This window comes from Triticum aestivum, chromosome 2B (genome assembly GCF_018294505.1).
Source record: "Triticum aestivum cultivar Chinese Spring chromosome 2B, IWGSC CS RefSeq v2.1, whole genome shotgun sequence".
Taxonomy (NCBI): Eukaryota; Viridiplantae; Streptophyta; class Magnoliopsida; order Poales; family Poaceae; genus Triticum; species Triticum aestivum.
The window spans coordinates 674588286-674595659 of record NC_057798.1 but is presented as its reverse complement, the minus strand read 5'-3'; the positions used below and the strand labels follow the sequence as shown (position 1 = coordinate 674595659).

Sequence of the window (7374 nt, the reverse complement as noted above, 5' to 3'; positions counted from 1 at the left end):
TAAGACACCTGCCCCACGGTGGGCGCCAACTGTCATGGTACTAAGTCTGACAGTAGAATGGGGGGTAGGTATGGAGAGGCAAGATCCTAGCTATGGAGCAGTTGTACAGACTAGGGATTTACGAGTTCAGGCCCTTCTCGGAAGAAGTAACAGCCCTACGTCTCGAAGCCCGGAGGCGGTCGACTGGATTATATGTGTATGTGTTACAGGGGTGCGAACCCTTTACACTGAGGAGGGGGGTGGCTTATATAGTGTCTGCCAGTCCCCTTCGGCCCTCAGTTATGCAGGGTTTAAAGTACATAAAGGATGGGAGTTACTGGTAACGTCCCACAATGAATGTCATCATGGCCATAAAGACTACTTAATTACAGACCGTTTGGATACAGAGTGGCTCTTGATCTCCTGGTAGTCGAGTGAGTCTCCATGGTCGAGTGTCTTCGAGTCTGTCGAGTGGCCTTCCTCTTGGTCGACTGGAAGGCAGCTTCTTCTGTGGATGTCCTTGGGGAGGGTACCTAGGATAGGCCTGTGACCCTACCCTAGGTACATGACTTCATCAGGGAGTATTGCTTGGAGGACCGAGTGCCTTCTCTATTACCGGTAGTCCTGAATGATGCATCATTGTAACCTCCATATATAAATCTTCAAAAGAAACCTTTTTTGTGCTTTCATAAAAGCATGTTCGTATCTATTTTCAAATGGGTCTATCTTTCAAACTGTGCATATTACGAATTAGGAGAACCAGAGGCACCTTTCTGAATCCAGGTCAACTCACAAGCGCAGCGGTTGTAAGGGACACTGTGGAGCTCATTGATAGTTGGTTCAAGTGAACCCAGAAAAATTGTTAGTTGGTTGTCTCAGTGTCCAACATGCAAATAGCAAGAAGATAAGACATGCAGTCTCTTATGCCTTTGTGCGTGAAACATTTTTGGTGATGTGCTCCTTCCATGTGTCTCTCTTTCCACCTTTATGAATACAGAGGATCCTTCTTTAAAAAAATAGGAATACACATAATTCAAATGATTATAGGCAGGAAAAACTACTAAGTTCTGGAACATGTAAAAATAAAATGAGGTAGTTGACCACACTTGTCATACGATCTCTATATGAAGGCACACCTTTATTGCTGAAATATGTTGCGCGGAACCTGAGTTACTATGGCTATATATTTTACGACACAATGGTTCAATAGCACACAATATTCCTTATTTCCAATATAAAGCCTTAATTGCAAAACACAAGACCCGACATGTAGTACTAAAAATATTCATAATGACCGGCTTACATTTGTTTTGGATTGAGTTGTACAAGTACACCCAGAAACATGAAAACTCAAACCACACCATCACCTCTTATAATCAGCAATTCATACGAAATGTGTGTCCTGGCAAGCTCCAAAGGCTTCATATTTTGTTAAGGACACAAACATCACCAAGCCAACTTCAGAGGAAGAAACAGGACCAAAGCTAATGGTGGATGTACATTGTAAATTGATATGCATAAAAGTAACACACTTGAATAGATGTAGCATGATTACTTCAATTCCAATTTTTTCATGGTTGCCCAGCATTGCAAATGAAATAGTGCCTCAAAAGTATTAGGTACTCTCCAACTTCTCTCATAACAAAATATCTGATGCTTGTGTGTAAATTAGAAAAAATTGTCACTACCACAGGAATAGGCCCAACATCAAAGAGTTTCTTTTTCACTTTCCTAATAAAAAGCGACATATACTTGCTAACCCATTTCAACAACAGTAGTAAGCTACGCCAATCCCCTATAGTTAGAAAAAGCTCACATATTTATCTTGTTTGAACAAATAGCTCTTCATAATTGAGTAGTGGACTAAATATTGAATATTTTTTATGCTTTCAGAGTCGGTGACTTGCTCCTCCTGTTGTCTATTTTCTGGGCACATCAGCCTATTGGCATGATAAAGACAGAGTGACTTTGCTTCAGTACATGCCTCTACTTCTAGTCGGTGTAGTCGATTTTCAAAGATAATAAAGAACTACTACTTAGTCTTGTTGTCCTGGAAGCTACTCCCTCTGTTTCAAAATAGATGACTCAACTTTGTACTAATTTTAGTACAAAGTTAGTACAAAATTGGATCATCTATTTTAGAACGGTGGGAGTACAACGATAAAATACAAAGCAAGAGAGAACATATGATATACGCCCATGTCATTGTGAACCAGAATGACAACTAAGTAAATTGGAAATCAATTATAAATCCATCATAAAGCATGCTACATTTGAAGTCAAATGGAATATATAACCTATACAAATGTACATAAAACCATACAAATTTCACTAAAGATGAGCCAAATAACTGAATCTATAGGTCCTATTCTACCCAAAAAAAACATAGCATAAGGTGAGGTGAGATCCATATTTAACCAAACTGGAAATGTTTCTAAAAGTAAAGGTTTGATTCGAACAAATGAGAACGTATAAAAGTTTTAATCACGCCTTTTCTATGGCTTCTGTTTAGTACTCAAAACCTTGTGTGCATTTATGTACCCAAGGAGTAGAAAAGCACAGTATACATACACCATGTTAAGAATCAGGACCAATAGACTTATACAGAAACTGGGAGCTCAGAAAAAATTATAGCAAGAATATGGTTTGAATAGTAGAGCAAGATAGCTATAGATTTTATTGCACCTGCCGATCTTCTCATAATCCAACCAAGAACTACACTAACTAATTCTATGCTACCCCTTTTCCAAAATATTGTTAATACCTACATCCAGCTCCTATAACCAATACGAAATTGCTGTGCAGACGACAGTACACACACGACATGCAGCCAACACTTATATCAAATGGTGGAGCAGGGCTGCAGCGTGCACCAGATGGTGCAATCTTCAGCATCGTTCAGAAATCGAATGCGTACTATTATGTGTATAGCAAGGTTCTAACTCATATAATGATGGAAAGCACCCACTTGCTGAATTATTTTCAGCAGGCACGGTTATTACTCTCTTCATGCTAACCCACGCCAATGTGCTCTGAAATCATACAGAACTAACAACTCGCCATCACACACAAAAAGAACTACTCTTCTTTTCATAGCATAATCAGATAAAAACAAAGGAGAACACAGAGCTTACATTCACAGCCAACCGAAGATTAGCATCTGGCTAACGCCTAATACCAATAATATGAAGGGATATTACATGACTGGAAATTATGACCGACAAGTCATCACAAATAATATTGATATGGTATTTCTCGAAAGAGTTAGAAAGATAAAATTAAGCGAGCCCTGATTATAAGTGAGTGTGTGCCAAAGCTTTGTGAGGTTATGCCTGAGCATCAACATGAGAAATGAGTGTGAGCAAGTACCAATAACTTCTGCTTCTTACGATTTCCGAGGCTCGTACTTTAGGTAGTCATCTTGTTTGATTTTGAACATCTGCCAAGAAAAGAAAATCATCATGGTTAGAGCCAAGCCAGTCTCGCTCGCATACTCGCACATATGAGACGTGAAGCAAAGATACCAGCACAAAAAATTTGATACACAATTCTACCAGTAACTTGGCACATATGGAATGCGAAGCAAAGATCCCAGCACAATAGATTCTAACTACTGGGTCTCATTGTCAGAAACTCAATATTCCCATTAACAGACCACAATATTAATTTCTGCACTAACATAACATAGGATGTACCTTCAAATGGTGATTTTAGTCGCATTCTTTTAGATTTTCCTGTATTGACCGGCATATCCCTGAAAGAGTTGAATATCATATTTGCAAATTAGAGATCGGAGCATCAGATTAGCAGCTATATATTGCAAGCATGCATTTTTAACTCTAAAAGAGCTAAAAAAGTGTTTACTTCAAGAAAATACAGCAGGCGAAGAAAAAATGCATATATAAAAGGTGAACAAAAAAATGAAAAATCAATCCTAATTAGGGTGTGCAGGACCAAATAATTAATATGCCACTCTGGGAAGAAAACTTCAAAACATACCAGCGATTATGTTCACATGGTACAATTGTTTGCCCTGTCATATTCCTCTCATCATTACACAAAAAAGGACTCCCATAGTCTCACATATGTACTCGGGATGCTGCAAGAAGCAACAAACAACCAACAAAAAGATAAATTTGCATATGTACCTATTGAGAGACAACATACACATTTTTTTGGATGATAATTTGAATGTTGTACAAAATTCAAGAGAAATTCTCCTCCACCATACAGTGCTCGCTACATTACTTCATTGCACATATACTCTGCACTGGAGCTATTGACTGCGGGAATTAATCTGATCTTAAGGTCGCCAACAACATCAATCAGCCATAACAGACAACACTACAGTGCCCAGTCTTAAAACTCTAAGCTACAAACTGCAACAGAGGACATGAGACAATACGGTATCTGGACCAACAATTGTCATGTGGAAGCAGAGGGATCAAATCATATTTTTTGTCAGATTTTCCAATAAAACCAGTCAAAGGGTGCAAACTTTGTTCCTTTAGGTGGACTGAACAAACATATAACCAAGGCCATTAGCTCATCCATAAATTCTAGAGAGAAGAATAAGCTTACCCTGTACACACATCAGTTCATGAGAATAAAAAAAAGGAGAAGATAGATATACACACATAAACAATGCACTGGTCAATAATGAGATGAAGAAAAAAGCCACAAGAAGACCAAGGAAAGAGAACGTGCAAAACATCATGTTGCTCTCCTCGCCGGGCTGCTACTTCACCCTGTCGTTGGCCTCCTCACCCTCCCCTGCATCTCCCCCCAACGCAACCAAGAGTCATCTCAAGATGGAAGAGAAGATGAGATCGGACAGACCAAGACGCCAGCCAAAGCACGCACAAAGTGATCCTCCGTCCGTTCTCTGTCGCCGATGTCGATTACGGCCTCCATTGCGTGGGGGCCTTACCCCTGACTATCCCTTGAGCCCGTGCCACGGCATTCGGCGACCTACTGGGCATCGAGCGCGTGGGGCCGCTCATGGACTCAGACGACGACGCTAGGCTCCCGCCGCCGCGCCCTCTCTTCTTTCCTCTGTCCGATCAGCAGTAGTGGGCACTTACACGGACATGCCAAACGTCATCAGCATGATCCCGCGATGGCCGAGACTGGCCGCATCCGTCGCGACTGGGCTTGCTGCGCCACCGTCGAGCCCCAAAGGAGGCCAGATCAACGTGCCTGAGCCAGCTTGGATTGGCCCCTCCCATGGCAGTTCGCCATGGCTGCCGGCCCTGCTCGCCGGACCCCTTGGTAGGAGACGCGTGGGTGGACAACCGGGCAAGATGTGGGCACGCGCGGGCGGTGCATCGGGATTCAGGAGGAGTATGTGGTCTGCGGCGCGATGGGAGCTCGGGGCGTTGGACAACAATGGGGAGAGGAATGAAGAGGGGCGGGCTTGAGCAGGCGACAAAGTCATCGACGGTGCTCGGGACGGAGCAGCACCCGGCGACAGGCGACCATGCGGCCGGAATTGGGGATCGTCGGTGGGAGGTGGGGTTTGGGATTGACGAGGATATCGAAGAAAACGAAACAATACGTTGACTTATGGATAGCGATGCTGGGACTGCGGGCTCTATTTTCGAAAAGCAAAGGGACTTTTTTATAAAAACGCTGCGACGGTGAATCCGAAGATTCAATCCGTGCTTTATTATTAGGAGAGATATAATGACGCGCAAAACTTTTGGGTGTTCTGAAAAAGAAAACCCGCACAAGTAGAAACAGCTATGACCGCGATGGCAAGGTGAGGGCATCGGTGATCTGTCCACCAGGTGCTCTCAGACTTAATCCCTATTTAATTTAGACTAGTTTAGCCTGTTGAATAATTATATTACTGAGTATAGTGTGTGCATATGCATCAGTCCATTAATCAAATTATTTAGGGAAGATATATAGTAGGTTAGTTGATCATGTTGTCACACACCAAGATTTCAAGATAGTTGCCCGTTTAAAATCAGGTTCAGTCTTTGATACGTCTCCGTCGTATCTACGTTTCCAAACACTTTTGCCCTTGTTTTGGACTCTAACTTGTATGATTTGAATGAAACTAACCCGAACTGACGCTGTTTCCAGCAGAATTGCCATGATGTTGTTTTATGTGCAGAAAACAAAAGTTCTCGGAATGACCTGAAACTCCACGGGATGTCTTATAAAAAATAATAAAAAATCATCGCCAAAGATGAAGACCAAGGGGGCCACACCCTATCCACGAGGGTGGGGGGGGGGGGCGCCCCCCCTCCTGGGCGCGCCCCCCTACCTCGTGCCCCCCTGGAGACCCTCCGACGCCAACTCCAACTCCATATATTGGCTTTCGGGGAGAAAAAAATCAGAGAGAAGAAATCATTGCGTTTTACGATACGGAGCCGCCGCCAAGCCCTAATCTCTCTCGGGAGGGCTGATCTGAAGTCCGTTCGGGGCTCCGGAGAGGGGGATTCGTCGCCGTCATCATCATCAACCATCCTCCATCACCAATTTCATGATGCTCACCGCCGTGCGTGAGTAATTCCATCGTAGGCTTGCTGGACGGTGATGGGTTGGATGAGATTTATCATGTAATCGAGTTAGTTTTGTTAGGGTTTGATCCCTACTATCCACTATGTTCTGAGATTGATGTTGCTATGACTTTGCTATGCTTAATGCTTGTCACTAGGGCCGAGTGCCATGATTTCAGATCTGAACCTATTATGTTTTCATGCATATATGTGAGTTCTTGATCCTATCTTGCAAGTCTATAGTCACCTACTATGTGTTATGATCGGGCAACCCCGAAGTGACAATAATCGGGACCACTCCCGGTGATGACCATAGTTTGAGGAGTTCATGTATTCACTATGTGCTAATGCTTTGTTCCAGTTCTCTATTGAAAGGAGGCCTTAATATCCCTTAGTTTCCAATAGGACCCCGCTGCCACGGGAGAGTAGGACAAAAGATGTCATGCAAGTTCTTTTCCATAAGCTCGTATGACTATATTCGGAATACATGCCTACATTACATTGATGAATTAGAGCTAGTTCTGTGTCACCCTATGTTATGACTGTTACATGACGAACTGCATCCGGCATAATTATCCATCACTAATCCGGTGCTTACGAGTTTTCCATATACTGGTTCTCGCTTATTTACTTTTCAGTTGCTACTGTTACAATCACTACAAAATACCAAAAACATTACTTTTGCTGTCTTTACTTTTATTACCTTTACCACCACTATCATATTACTTTGCTACTAAACACTTTGCTGCAGATACTAAGTTTTCAGGTGTGGTTGAATTGACAACTCAGCTGCTAATACTTGAGAATATTCTTTGGCTCCCCTTGTGTCGAATCAATAAATTTGGGTTGAATACTCTACCACTAGTAGAAAAAGGGTCAAACGTGA

General features: G+C 42.4%; 1 long non-coding RNA gene across 2 annotated transcripts; it reads right to left on the bottom strand.

The window, feature by feature from the left end:
- Positions 1-441: 441 nt before the first annotated feature.
- Positions 442-5496, bottom strand: LOC123046640 (uncharacterized). 2 transcript variants are annotated; one of them, XR_006422492.1, is made up of 4 exons: positions 4843-5496; positions 3979-4752; positions 3675-3733; positions 442-3418 (listed from the first exon to the last, which is right to left on the bottom strand). It is a non-coding gene; the product is annotated as an uncharacterized lncRNA (long non-coding RNA). The 2 variants fall into 2 exon arrangements; XR_006422491.1 differs by having other exon boundaries at positions 3979-5496.
- Between the last annotated feature and the right edge of the window lie 1878 nt (positions 5497-7374).